Source organism: Muntiacus reevesi, chromosome 13, assembly GCF_963930625.1.
Source record: "Muntiacus reevesi chromosome 13, mMunRee1.1, whole genome shotgun sequence".
NCBI lineage: Eukaryota > Metazoa > Chordata > Mammalia > Artiodactyla > Cervidae > Muntiacus > Muntiacus reevesi.
This window is the reverse complement of record NC_089261.1, coordinates 1,089,999-1,103,396: the sequence shown is the minus strand read 5'-3', so window position 1 is coordinate 1,103,396 and position 13,398 is coordinate 1,089,999. Positions and strand designations below refer to the sequence as shown.

General features: G+C 55.1%; 1 protein-coding gene across 2 annotated transcripts in view; it reads left to right on the top strand.

The window, feature by feature from the left end:
* Positions 1-4,650: 4,650 nt before the first annotated feature.
* YPEL1 (yippee like 1) overlaps positions 4,651-13,398 on the top strand; it is a 10,963-nt gene continuing 2,215 nt past the window's right edge. The window contains exon 1 of one of the 2 annotated variants that reach the window (XM_065904072.1): positions 4,651-4,803. The gene's annotated coding sequence lies outside the window, so the exon portion shown is untranslated. Of the gene's footprint in view, positions 4,804-6,700; positions 6,873-13,398 lie in introns of those variants that run through there. The other variant, XM_065904071.1, reaches the window with a different exon arrangement.

Below are 13,398 nucleotides of genomic sequence, written 5' to 3'. Positions count from 1 at the left end.
CTAAAGACCCCCTCTCCACGCACCCACATTTGGATGGAGCTCAGCCCGTGAACACCCACCTGACCGAGCCCTTGCTTACACTGTGACCACTTCCAGGAGGGTCATCATCCTGCAGACCCCAAGCCCGCAGTTAGCGTCAGAAATTCCGTCCTGAGGCCCAGCTGGTTCTGAGCTCCCGGGGACGGAAGCAGGAAGTTCGGAGAGCCGGGGGTCAGCTGCTGCAGGGACTGTGGCTTTCGGTCAGAGAGAGGCAGAATGCTCCTGGCGGCTTCCAGAGGCGGCTGATCTGGGGGAGGTCCTCAAAGCATCGGTCTGCAGAGAACAGAATCGAGGAGGCACAGCCTGAGCCCGAGGCCATGCGGCCGGGGCGTGACGCAGGCGCGAGAGGGGAGCCCTGGGCCCGGGCGGCGCTGGGACAGAGGCAGCTTCTGTTGAGGTGGGGGAGGCGGCAGCTTGATGGAGGGTCTGCGGAGCTGGAGGTCTCGTGGACTTCCCAGGGGGGACACGTGGACGGGAGCCTGGACTGCTTGGCTGGGGGGGCCGGAAGTTGTCTCAGCCTCAGGAGGGTGGAGGAGCTGGGGACACCAGGCCAGAGAGGGGGAGGCTGGAGCCTGGGCCCGAGTGAGAAGGTGTTCAGGAAGGTGACCGTCCATTCAGACAAGGCTGAGCCCCGAGCCAGGTCTGGCGTGGGGGGCAGGGGGCTGGGAACCCCGAAGTGGGAGAAGCCGCGCTCTGCAGGGTTCGGGGGATGCGTGCCAATAGTAGTGGGGGGGATAACCGTGGGCCCAACCAGCGACGAGGCCATGACGACGCAGCAGACAGGATGTGTGCACAGGCGGGCACACGGGGACGGGCGGGGGGCGGACAGGGAGTGGGCTGAGAGCGGGACGGGACAGGGGCGAGGAGGGGCGCCGTCCGGGAAGGGGGCCTGGACGGGCACAGGCGGCGGGGCGGCATGGTCAGGGCCCCAGGCGACCGCACCGCCCGGAGCCCAGCGGCCCACCCACCCACAGTGCGGCGTGAGGAGGGGGCTGAGGGCGGGCAGGTGCGGGGCCCCCGGGGGCGGCGACAGCGGCCGTGGTGGGGCAGGGCGGGCTGCCCGCCGTCCAGGGTTGGAGGGTGGTCACCAGGCAGGGAGCGGCCCGCGGGCCGTGGCAGATGGCAGGCTCGGGAAACCACGCGGTCACGTGGGCGCTGTGGTTAAGAAAAATAAGGATGGAAAGTATCAGGGCCTTGCACAAGAGTGCAGATTGCATCCTGAGAGTCACCCTGGGCGTGTGGGTGCTGGACCACGGTGGAGAATGTGTTTTGTACAATTTTTTTTACTGTAGTAAAGTACAGTATCGTAACATTTGCCGTTTTAACCATCCTTAAGTGTTGTAATTCTGCGGTGTTAAGTGCATTCACAGTCTTGTGCAACTATCCCCTTGGTTTTTCATCCCCAGCAGAAACTCTGTACCCATAAAGTGTAAATTGTAGTGTGGTCCTAGGTAAAAGCATGTGAAAGGCGCTGGGTCAGTGGCCAGCAAGGGGGTCCATGTCCACGGCTGCACAGAGGATAAGGCCCTTGGAGGAGAAGGGCCTGCGAGCTGACATGCCAGGGCGCCGTGGATCGGCCGTGATTCACGCACACACAGCTCTCACTTCGATTCTAAGGAAAGGTGTGTCTCAAGTAGGAAGCCAGGAAGTAAAATGCAGAGACAAACAGTGGATCTGGTGCTAAATTTTTCAAAGAATGAAAAGGTCTGAAGAAATGGTGCAGAACTAATCGAGGGACCCAACCACCCCTCATAGTTGGATATTTGTTACGTTTAATATTGAGGAGTCAGTAAAAATATCTATTAAAAAAAAAAAACTGCAATGGAAAAAAACAAACAACTGCAATGACCTAAAAGAAAAAGGATACAAAATTATATTAACTTTGGCTCACATCAAAATAAGGTTGTTTTTTTCTTTTCAACAGAGGACTGGCTGAGAAGAGGACTGGCAATAGTGAAAACGCCCATAGCCTAATATTTCAGACACAGAACCTTGAAAATTCACAGGAAACTCCTTCCATTGGAAGGAGACCTGAAACATCTACTAGCTCATGAAAAGACGCGAGAACCGTCTTCAGGACACTTTGCACTGGGGTCCATGGAGGCAGGGACAGGGCACGGGGCCGGGTGAATGTGCTCCACCACTGGTGGGAGCCTTGTGGATACACCTTGGCGAGGGAACAAGCCAGGGGCCACCAGCTACCGCCAGGCGTGCCACGCCGCTGTGCAGTCGCTCGGCGTCCAGCTCTTTGCGACCCTATGGACTGCAGCGCACCAAGCCTCCCTGTCCTCTCTCTCCTGGAGTTTACTCAAGCGCATTCCATCGAGTTGTGATGCACCCAACCGTCTCATCCTCTGCTGTCCCCTCCTCCCACCGTCAATCTTTCCCAGCATCAGGGTCTTTTCCAAGGAGTCGGCTCTTCCCATCAGGAAGCCCTGCTCTCTGCTTCCACAGACCCCAGTCAGTGCAAAGTGTCCTGAAGATGGTTCTCGCATCAGAGCTAGTAAGCTTTTCAGGTCTCCTTCCATTTCCAAAGGGGTTTCTTGTGAATTTTCAAGATTCCTTTGATCAGGCTCTTCACAAAGTATTGGAACTCCAGTTTTATTATCAGTCCTTCCAATGAATATTCAGGGTGGATTTCCTTTAAGATTGACTGGTTTGATCTCTTTGCTGTCCAAGGGGCTCTCAAGAGTCTTCTCCAGCAGAACCTGAAAGCGTCAATTCTTCGGCGCTTAGCCGTCTTTAAGGTCCAACTCTCACATCCATACATGACTACTGGAAAGACCAGAGCTTTGACTATACGGATCTCTGTCAGCAAAGTAATATCTGTGCTTTTTAATATGCTGTTTAGGTTTGTCATAGTTTTTCTTCCAAAAAGCAAGCGTCTTTTAATTTCATGACTGCAGCTATCATCTGTAGCCATTTGGGAGCCCAAGAAAATAGCCTGTCATTGTTTCCATTGTTTCCCCATCTATTTGCCATGAAGTGATGGGACCAGATGCCATGATCTTTGTTTTTTTAATGTTGAGTTTTAAGTCAGCTTTTTCACTCTCCTTTTTCACCTTCATCAAGAGGCTTTTTAGTTCCTCTTCACTTTCTGCCATAAGGATGGTGTCATCTGTATATCTGAGGTTATTGATATTTCTCCCAGCAATCCTGATTCCAGCTTGTGCTTCATCCAGCCCGGCATTTCACATGATGCACTCTGCATATAAGTTAAAAAGGCAGGGTGGCAATATACAGCCTTGACTTACCCCTTTCCCGATTTGGAACCAGTCTGTTGTTCCATGTCTGGTTCTAACTGTTGCTTCTTGACCTGCACACAGGTTTCTCAGGAGGCAGGTCAGCTGGTCTGGTAATTCCCATCTCTGTAAGAATTTTCCAGTTGTGATCCACACAGTCAAAGGCTTTGGCATAGTCAATAAAGCAGAAGTAGATGTTTTTCTGGAACTCTTTTACTTTTTCGATGATCCAGTGGATGTTGGCAATTTGATCTCTGGCTCCTCTGCCTCTTCTAAATCCAGCTTGAACATCTGGAGGTTCTCGGTTCACATATTGCTGAAGCCTGGCGTGGAGAATTTTGAGCATTACTTTACTAGCGTGTGAGATGAGTGCAATTGTGCGGTAGTTTGAGCATTCTTTGGGATTGCCTTTCTTTGGGATTGGAATGAAAACTTACCTTTTTCAGTCCTGTGGCCACTGCTGAGTTTTCCAAATTTGCTAGCATATTGAGTGCAGCACTTTCACAGCACCATCTTTTAGGATTTGAAATAGCTCAGCTGGAATTCCATCACCTCCACCAGCTTTGTTCATAGTGATGCTTCCTAAGGCCCAGTTGATTTCACAATACTTTGTATAGAAAGGGATTCTCTGCTGTGACCTCAACCATGCGGGTGGCGCTGATGGGATTTCAACACCAGTCTAGGGAGAAGGGCCCTGGGATCCACACAGTAACCTCTGGGGGAGCCTGGAGGACGGACTGCGGCCGCGGGTCGGCGGCGGGCTGTGCGGGACTTCCCGTCGGCTCACGTCTACATCGAGGCGCTCAAGTCAGCAGTTCCCGGGATGCCTGGAGTGGGGCAGGGAGGCGACGCTGAGGACTCACCGGGGGACGAGGTCTCCGAGTGGGTCCGACCAGGCCGCCCGGCTCGCGCCCCCTCCGCCGGCCCCCGGCGCTATGAGCCGGCGTGCCCTGGGCCAACCTGCGCGAGCATCCCGGGGAGAAAGGGAGGACGCAGGGCGCCGAGCGTCGGGCTCCGACCGTCGGAGACGCTTGCGGGCCCCGCTTCCAGTCCCGGTGCACCCGCGCCTGCGCGCCGCGCCCCTCCTGGAGCCGGCCCCGCCCCGCCCTCGGCGGGCCCGTCCCCGCGCTCCCCGGCCCTCACTGGCTGGCTCCGAGGCCGCGCTGGCTGGGCCGGCCAATGGGCGTGCGGCGCGCGCCGCAGCACGTGCGCCCCGCCCTGCCCGGCCGACGGGCAGCGGGCGGTGCTCCGGGCCGGGCGCGGGGCGGGTCCGGGGCGGGGGCGCGCGCTGATTGGAGGGCGCCGCTCTCCGAGGCCGTTAACGGCGGCGCGGCGGAGCCGCGGCTCCAAAACAAAGGGCAGGCGGCCCGCGGGCGGCGGCGGGGATGCCTCGCGCGCGGCCGGGGCGTCAACGGCCGCAGCGCGTCCCGGGCCGCGCCGGGGCCGCCGGAGAGCCGCGCCCGCGCTGAGCGAGGCCGGACCGATGGGCGCTGCGGGCCGGGGCGCGGATCGGTGGGCGGCCGTGAGTAGGGCGGGCCCGGGGGACGAGCAGCGTCGGCCGCGGGCGGGGGCCGCCGGGGTCGGCGCGGCCCGGGGCTTGGGGCGGGCGCGCCGCCTCCGACCCCGCTCCGCCGCGGAGAAGGTGCGGGCGCAGCCGCCCGCCCGTGGGGTAACAGGCTTCTCCCCCGAAGGCAGGGTCGCGGCTGAGGCGGGGGGCGGCGGGGACAAAAGAGGCCCCCGCGTTTGCACCGAAGGGCTCTTGTGCAGGGCGAGGCCGAAACGAATCGCGCCCGTGCGGCGCCCGCCGGGCTTCGGGGCGCACTGCCCAAGCCCCGACCCCCGGGCGGCGCCGAGTCCCGGTCTGGCCCGTTCTGGGTGGGACTGGGTCCGGATCCGTGGTAGGTGGACCGCGGCATCCCCACCCCCGGCTTTTTCTGAGCCGCTGCGTGCCTTCTTTCTGTGGAAGCGTACACACACCTCAACCTGTTGTTCTGTGCCGAGAATGTTCCTTCCCCCTCTGGGGATGGCTCTCAGAAGCGGCTCCTCCGCTCTTCGGGTCCCCGCGGCCTCTCTCTGCTTCCCGGAGGTGGACACGCCGGCCGAGCCCCGCCCCGGGCAGTAGCTGGCCCGTTCCCGGTGTTGAGCGTTGCGACCCTGCCCGGGCCTCTGGTCTGACGCAGGCCAGCTCGGGCCTCCGGCTTGTATCTTGGGAGCCAGGTGTCTTCTCCGTGCAGGGAGCCTTAGGCCCAGGGGCAGCCCCGTCTTAGCAGGGCTGTTAGCAACGTAGCACCTGGGCACTGAGTGATCTTGATTACCCATCTGTTTGAGTCTTCCTGAGTTGAAATCAGCTTCTTATTTTGGAACAACTTTATGTTTACACAAGAGTTGCAAAGGTAGTGCAATCCGTCCCAACCTGCGCTCTACCCGCTGTGCCCACGCTATCACCCAGCGTGGCCGTGGTGAGATTGCCCAAATTAAAAACTGATAAAAGTGCCTGCCTTTATAAAGCTGTTTATGTCGAGAGCCTTTGATCCCTCCCTGCCTTCGTCAGGGCCCACCAGGATCCTCGGGGGTGGGGCGAGGTGGGTACAGACAAGGACCTGCCAGAGTGTCTTTTCCTCCCGGAAAACTGATGAGCGGAATGTAGTTTCAAAAATGAAGAAGCAGTGGAAGTCCTCCTCTTCATCTCTGACACTTTACTCCAGAGTTGTTTGGTTTTAACTTTTTAGAAAGTGGTTAGATCGACTGATCAGCAAAACCTGCAGGAGTGGGGAGAGAGGGGAGGACGGAAGAAGCTCTGGACGCCAGGTCCCTGGAGGCTGAGGCTCCAGGGAGCACAGAGGGGAGGGTTTGGTCCAGCTGGCTGCTGGGTGACACGGCTCTGCTGAAGGCCTGTCGCTGGCTGTGGAGTCAGGCCGCGTCCACTCCCAGGAGGGCTCAGGCCCAGGGGTCCCTGTGAGTGCTGTTAGGCGTGGACACAGCCGGTGGCCACCGCACAGGCTACCGAGTCCTCGAGCGATTCTCGGGGTGCCTGGGCCCATTTTACAGGCCGGGCACCAGTTTGGCTTGAGGCCCCCCAGCCGCCCCTGCTGTGGCTTGGCTCAGTCTTGGTCCGACCGGGTCCCCGCCCCGCCCCTCAGCTGCACACCCTCTGCTGAGCGCTAGCCCAGTTCAGACTCCTCTCTGTGTCTCTGGTTTTTCCTATCCCTTTCTCGACAAAAGAGGTGCTTGATGTTTTACCGAGCATGAGGTTTGTAAGTTGGCCAAGGGTCCCAGCGTCCTTCCTGCCTCTTTCCTGCCTCTTGGAGCTGAAGCGAGGCCAGCCCTGCCTATGTCTTCCCTTCTGAGCTGGAAGTGGGCGACCTCTGCTAGGAGGCACCCGAGGACACTTAGTTACTAGGGGGAGAAATTAAAACAGTGTATCAGAGGCTCTTAGAAAAGAAAGGCTCCATGCCAGCACTGCTCAGCAGGCAGGCGGGCGGGGCGGGCCGGCAGGACTCGGGGAGGACTCAGGAACCCATGGCAGGCCAGAGGGGCCGGAGCCCACGCCCTCCCGGGAGTCAGCTGCTCGCTTCGGGTTCTGCTGCTCAGGTTTGTCTTTGGAATGGTGAAGCACCATATGGACATGGGCCTGATTCATGTTCTCAAAATAAATATCCATGCTTATTTTAGGAGGAAAACTTCAGGAATCCAGAATGTTGTTTTTGCTCTAAAAACCTACCCCACACTAGCATCTTGGGGGGATGGTGGCTGCTCCCCAAACCCAGGGACACGGCGGCCACAGCAGTGAGGCCAGAGGTGCATTCACCCGTCAGGTGCTAAGATGGGTCCTGACCTGTCGGCAGGTCTGGAGGGGCACACTGTACTGGTGGCTGGAGAACGTGGCCTCGGGGACGTCCAGCCCGAAAGGCCAGTTAAATCACAACACGCTTCTCTGTGACCAAGATCCAGGCCAGGCCCCTGCTCTGCTGGCCCCCCCGGGGGCAGTGAGGGGGGAGGGAAGGACCGATGGCAGAATGCGCGGGCCGGAGGCACACCGGCCTTTGAAGGGTGACCGTGGGCTCCGGGGAAGGGGCCTCCGGGGGCCTTGCGGCAGTATGTGGGAGGCCGTCTACACCCGGAGAAACTCAAAGAAACAGAAAAGCCTTGGCAAGCTGTCACTGTTTCCTTGGCTGTACGGCGTGCAGGGACGGAGCCCTCGCCCCTGCAGTGGAGGTGCCTAGTCCTAACCCCTGGGACACCAGGGAAATCCCCAAGATGCCACTTAAACGGCCCTGCCCGCTTAGAGGTCACTCGGAGTTAGAAACGAGGGGTGTCCCTGTTCTAAGAGTGAAAAGTGAAAGCCGCTCAGTCGTGTCCGACTCTGTGCAACCCCATGGACTACAGCCCACCAGGCCCCTCTGTCCTTGGGATTCTCCAGGCAGGAAGACTGGTGGGCTGCCGCACAGTCGCCTGTTTAAAGGCGGGGCTTGGCGAAGGCCGTCCGGCGGTCTCTGCCCAGATCACTGGGAGTCGTGCTTCTGCCTCGAAAGGGGCCCAGGGCTCTGAAGTTGAGCTACCGGGGCTAAAAGAGAAGGTCCCACATTTAAGGCTCCTTTAAATACAGAGAAGACTCCGGTTAAGACACGGAGCCGGATTTGGGGCCTGCAGGCAGGGAGCGCTTTCCTTCCTGCTTGAGGCTGGGATGCCCTCCCCCCCAGCTGTCCCCCCACCCCCAGGCCTGACACACCGCCTGGTGTGGCTCGCAGCTTCCCGGGGGCCGTGAGCTGGGAGAGTCCAAGAGAGCAGAAGGCGTGGAGAGCCCGGGCCCGAGCGGGGGGCCGGTGGGGGTCCTCCCCCTCCTGGACCACCCCCGCCCAAACCCTTCCGGCCCTGTTAGTTCCTTTCAAACCGACCGAGTCCTGGTCCGAAAGGTATAAATGCTTCCCGGTCCAGTTACTGCTTCCTTTTCAGACCCGGCCAGGGGCCCTGAGAGAGTCAAGGAAAGCCTCCCGCCCCCGCAGACACTCAGGGACCCGGTCTGTCCCGCTGGCTCCGGGCTCATCTGCACTTGCAGGTGGGGACACACACTTCCTATACTGTGTGTAGTGCTTCCTATATTGTGACTTGAGTTGTATTCGACAGTGATTTTGAGGAAGATGCATATTCACAGTATCTCCAGTTCTTCCCATGTTGTAGCTCCCCATGGATGTTCAGTTCAGTCGCTCAGTCGTGTCCGACTCTTGGCAACCCCATGACCCGCAGCACTCCAGGCTCCCCGTCCATCACCAACTCCCAGAGCTTGCTCAAACCCATGTCCATCGGGTCGGTAATGCCATCTAACCATCTCATCCTCTGTCGTCCCCTTCTCCTCCTGCCCCCAATCCCTCCCAGCATCAGGGTCTTTTCCAATGAGTCAACTCTTTGTGTGAGGTGGCCAAAGTATTGGAGTTTCAGCTTCAGCATCAGTCCTTCCAATGAACACCCAGGACTGATCTCCTTTAGGATGGACTGGTTGGATCTCCTTGCAGTCCAAGGGACTCGCAGGAGTCTTCTCCAGCACCACAGTTCAAAAGCACTAATTCTTCGGTGCTCGGCTTTCTTTATGGATGTAGGGCTGTATTTTTGCTCCTCAGAATCATGTGCAAGGTGTTTCGGGTCTTGAATCTGCTCACAGATCCTTTTGTTACACTGCTGTGCGCCGGCATGCTTTCACTCACAAGGCTTCTCTTCTGGCCTTGTGGAGTTTGCTGGGGCTCCTGGGAGCGCTGAATGACGGTGTAGAGGCTCCCGGTTTAGTCCCCATACTTTCCAACTTGTAACACTGTGAGTGATGTTTACCAAGAGTGGTTTTGGTTCTTTCTTTGGTACATGCCTCGAAACAGCTCTCTTTACAATTTTAGTTTGTATGGAATGTTTTTTTAAATTGTGAATGGATATTAAATTTTTCCAAACTTTTTTTTTTTTTTGCATTCATTGAGATAAATAGAACAACTGGTGGTAAATTCTAATGTTAAATCGTCTTGCACTCTTGTGATAAAGTCACCTTAATTGTAGAGTCCTGTAACATAGGGCTGGACCCCGTTTGGTCAATATTACATAGGATGTTTGCATCTTGGTTTCTTTGAAGAAACTTAGTGAATTCCATTCTTGTTTTTCTTTGTTGGCTGGGCCCCAGGACTTGCGGGGTCTGTTTCCCAACCACAGATTGAACCTGAGCCCCGGCAGTGAAAGTGGTGACCCCCCAGGCAGGGGTTTGGGGTCAGGTTAAGTCACATGAAACGGTGGGAAGGTGCTTCCTCTTTCTCTTCCCTGAAAGCAGTCTCACCAGGTTGGAACGAGTCCTCTCTGGAGGTGCAGTCGGCTTCTCCAGGGAAGTTCTTTGCTATCAGTGTGTGTATTGGAGGAGGAGAATTTTTACCAGTGACTTGATTTCTTTTGTGTTGACAGGATTATTCAGCTTTTCTGTTTCTTCTTGAGTCATATTTTTAAACTTTTTTCCAGGAATTATTCTGTGGTTCACATCTCAACTATGTTGGCTTAAACTGACCACAGCCCCTGTTCCTGTGAGTCTCCCACAGGAGCCGCCGCCCGTGTGCATCTCCGGCAGCTGGCTGAGCTGACAGCAGCGCCTCCGCCTTGCTGATCCTCACAGGGGATCCGTGTTCCCTTTTCTCTTTCCTTAGTTCTCTTCCCTATTTCTTTCCTTTCTTATGTTTTCTTGGGGTTGTTTTCCTGTCACTTCTCAACGTTTTTAAAGATGGGTGCTTAGCTCATTGATCCCACCTGTCTTCTAACATCCATCCTGTAAGAGTCTACGTCCCCTTTAAGTTCTGATCATTATTTTATTGTTTGAAAGTGAGAGTCACTCAGTCCTGTCCGACTCTGCGACCCCATGGACTATATGGTCCATGGAATTCTCCAGGCCAGAACACTGGAGTGGGAAGCCTTTCCAACCCAGGGGTCAAACCCAGGTCTCCCACATTGCAGGCGGATTCTTCACCAGCTGAGCCACAAGAGAAGCCTAAGAATACTGAATTGCAGGTGGATTCTTTACCAACTAAGCTATCAGGGAAGCCCATTTTATTCAAAATATTTTCTGATTTCCATTATTCTTAGACACATGGGTATATAGAAGCATATTTCCTAAATTCTAAGCACATGAGAACTTTTCTACATTTCACTACTGACTTCTAGCCTGTGTTGTGGTCTGAGAACACGCTGAGTTCAGCCCTCGATGTGTTGAGATGCGCTGTTAGTCACGTTCTCTGAATGTTTGGGTGCAGTAAATGAGCTGGGGTCTCTGGTCCTCAGACGGTTTACTGCGTATGTTTTAGTTCCAGTTTCTTCATCAGAATGAAATATATCTGCCCTCATTTGTATTGCTCTATCAGTTAGTGGAAAATGCAGTAGAATATATATTGTATACTTATATACTTACTATGTAATTACATGTAGTATGCTAAAATATATAAACCATTATGTACACTGTTTATATACTACAATCACTAGTCCTATTTTGATTATAAATTTATCTGAAAGTTTTTCCAATTTTAGACTTACACATTTTGAGACTTATGAAATAACAAGATTTACACTTGCTCCTTATCTCCCTGCTATTTCATCTAATGAGGTTTTTCCATTAAATGTTGTTATTTAAGGGAAATATGAACATATTTAATAGTTTTCTATTATTTTAATACCTCTTTCTATCCATTTACTACTTTAACTTTCTTGTTAATTTTGACTAAAATCTATTTGGTTGACAATGCCAGTTTCAGGTGTAGGCAGTGATATGCAGTGTATGCATTCATTGTGTTTCAGATTCTTCTCCCATGTAGGTTATTACAGAGTATCTAGTGGAGCTCCTGGGCTACACAGCGTAGGTCCTTGTTGACTGTTTTATATTTGGTCATGTGTGTGTGTTAACCCCAAACTCCTAACGTGTCCCTCCCCTGCCTACCTCTCCCCTTTGGGAACCATAAGTCTGTTTTCTGAGTTGGTTTCTGTTTTATAAATTAGTTCACTTGTGTCGATTTTTAGATTCCACCTATAAGTGGTATCTTACGTTTGTCTTTCTAACTTTGCTTAATGTGATAATCTCTAGGTCAGTCCTCACTGCTGCCAGTGGCATTATCATGAAAGACGTGTGCGCATGTGTGTGTGTGTGTGTGTGTACACAGACACCCCCCACATCATCGTCACCCACTCCCTGTCAGAGGAGCTACTTCCATTCCTGGCTGTTGTTGGCAGCGCTGATGTGAACGCTGGGCTGCATGTATCCTTTTGAGTTAGTTTTCTCTGGATACACGCCCAGCAGGGGCATTGCTAGGTTATGTGGTCACCGTATTTTTAGTGTTTTTAGGAAACCTCCACACTGTGCTCCACAGCGGCTGCCCCAGTCCGCACCCCCAGCAACAGTCGGGCTGCCTCCTCCCCCCCCGTCTGCAGCCTTAGTCATCTGAGCTCTTTTTGATGGTGGCCATTCCGACAGGTGTGAGGCGCTATCGCTGTGGCTCTGATTCGCATTTCTCTACTGTGCCGTCTTTCTGAGAATCGCGCACATCAGCAGGTAACTGTGAGCAGGTCTGCGCGGCTGCCGTCCAGGCTCTAGCTTTCCCTTCTTGTTCTTTCTGTGCCTTAATTTAAGGTGTGTGTCTTGTAAGCAGCATCGGGATAAAGTTTGTTTTCTGTCTAGTCTGAAACCTCCGACTCAACACGAGTCCCTCCCGTCCCACCTGCGCACTGAGACGTCTGGGTTTCCATCTCCCTTGGTCAGGCTTCCTGCTCTTCCCCGGCACGCTCCCTCCTTCCTCACCTCCCTGCACACGTTCGGAAGTGACACACCTGCTCTTCTTGTCCGTAGAGATGTTTGATCAGAAATTACATCTGTGCTTCATTTACCAGAATGTACCTTTAATCCACACGCAGCGCTGCCTTTCGGACACCGCTCCGACCGTGCCTCCACCTTGCTCTCTTGCGAACCTGTCCCGAGCAAATCTCAGCGCTCCGGGAGGCGGTGCTCTCTGCCCTCCTGCACACGTGGCCTCTTCTTCACTCAGCACCCTGCCTTTGTGGGGGGTCTGGAGTTGGGACCTGAGTGGGCTTTCCTTGGTTCTTTCATTTCTGTCTGAAGCACACCCTTCAATCTCCTCCAGTGACACTTTGCTGAAGTCAAGGTGCTCGTCTGCAAACGTCAGGTCCCGAGGTCGGGGCAGCATTCCCACTGCTGAGTCCCAGGAGAACAAGGTTGCTCTTCAGGGCATTAGGGGTGCCGCCCCACCACCTCCGCCTTCTGCTGATGGACTCGGGAAGTTGCTCTGTTGAAAGCTGACCTTCCCTTCCCTTCTGGAGGCTTAGACGTCCCTGCGTTTGTTCAGTGTTCTGCAGCCTCACTGTTAGCGATTCGGTGTGGCTTTCTTTTCACTTACCCTCCTCGGATCTGTTGGAGATCAGTCTGCACTGTGTCCCTGAGTTCCGGCAGCTCCGCGTCTCCTCTCGCGTCTCCTTCCGGGTCCTCAGACACGCCTGCGCTTTTGGTGTCAGATCCAGTGTCACTGCCAAGTCCAGCGGCATGCGGGCCGTTCCCCCCGTTCTCCTCTAGGAGTTGCCCAGTTCTAGTTTGCGTTTGGGCCTGGCCCTCTGAGCGCACTGCTGTATGTGGCGTTGTCCTTTTCACAGGCCGCTCTCTTGTCTTCCTGGCATGTTTGTTGGAAAGGCTCTGTCCTTTCCACGTGGAACAGTCTTGGCCCCCTTGTTGAAAATCACGTGACTGTGCGTGCGAGGGTGTTTCTGGATCGACAGGTAACTTCCTGGAGACCAGTACGGGCCCCACCACACACCCATCGGCACCGTGGTGCTTGGAGCCACTGGGCTCCATTCCTCGGGCAGGGTGGGCCCGGCGCTGTGGCGTCTCTCAGATGGGAGCTTTGTTGGCTGCTGTCTCTTCCACGTGTCCTGAAGCCAGAGGACAGAAGACGTATTTGAGCTACTGTTTTCTCAAATTATTAGTGTGTGAAGTAGCTCACCGGCCACTCCCAGCTAAATGGCGAGTGGCTGGGCCATGGCCGGGCATCGACCTTCTCTTACACAGAGTCACCAGAAAAGCATCAGACCTCTAGCGTCGGGGACCGCACCT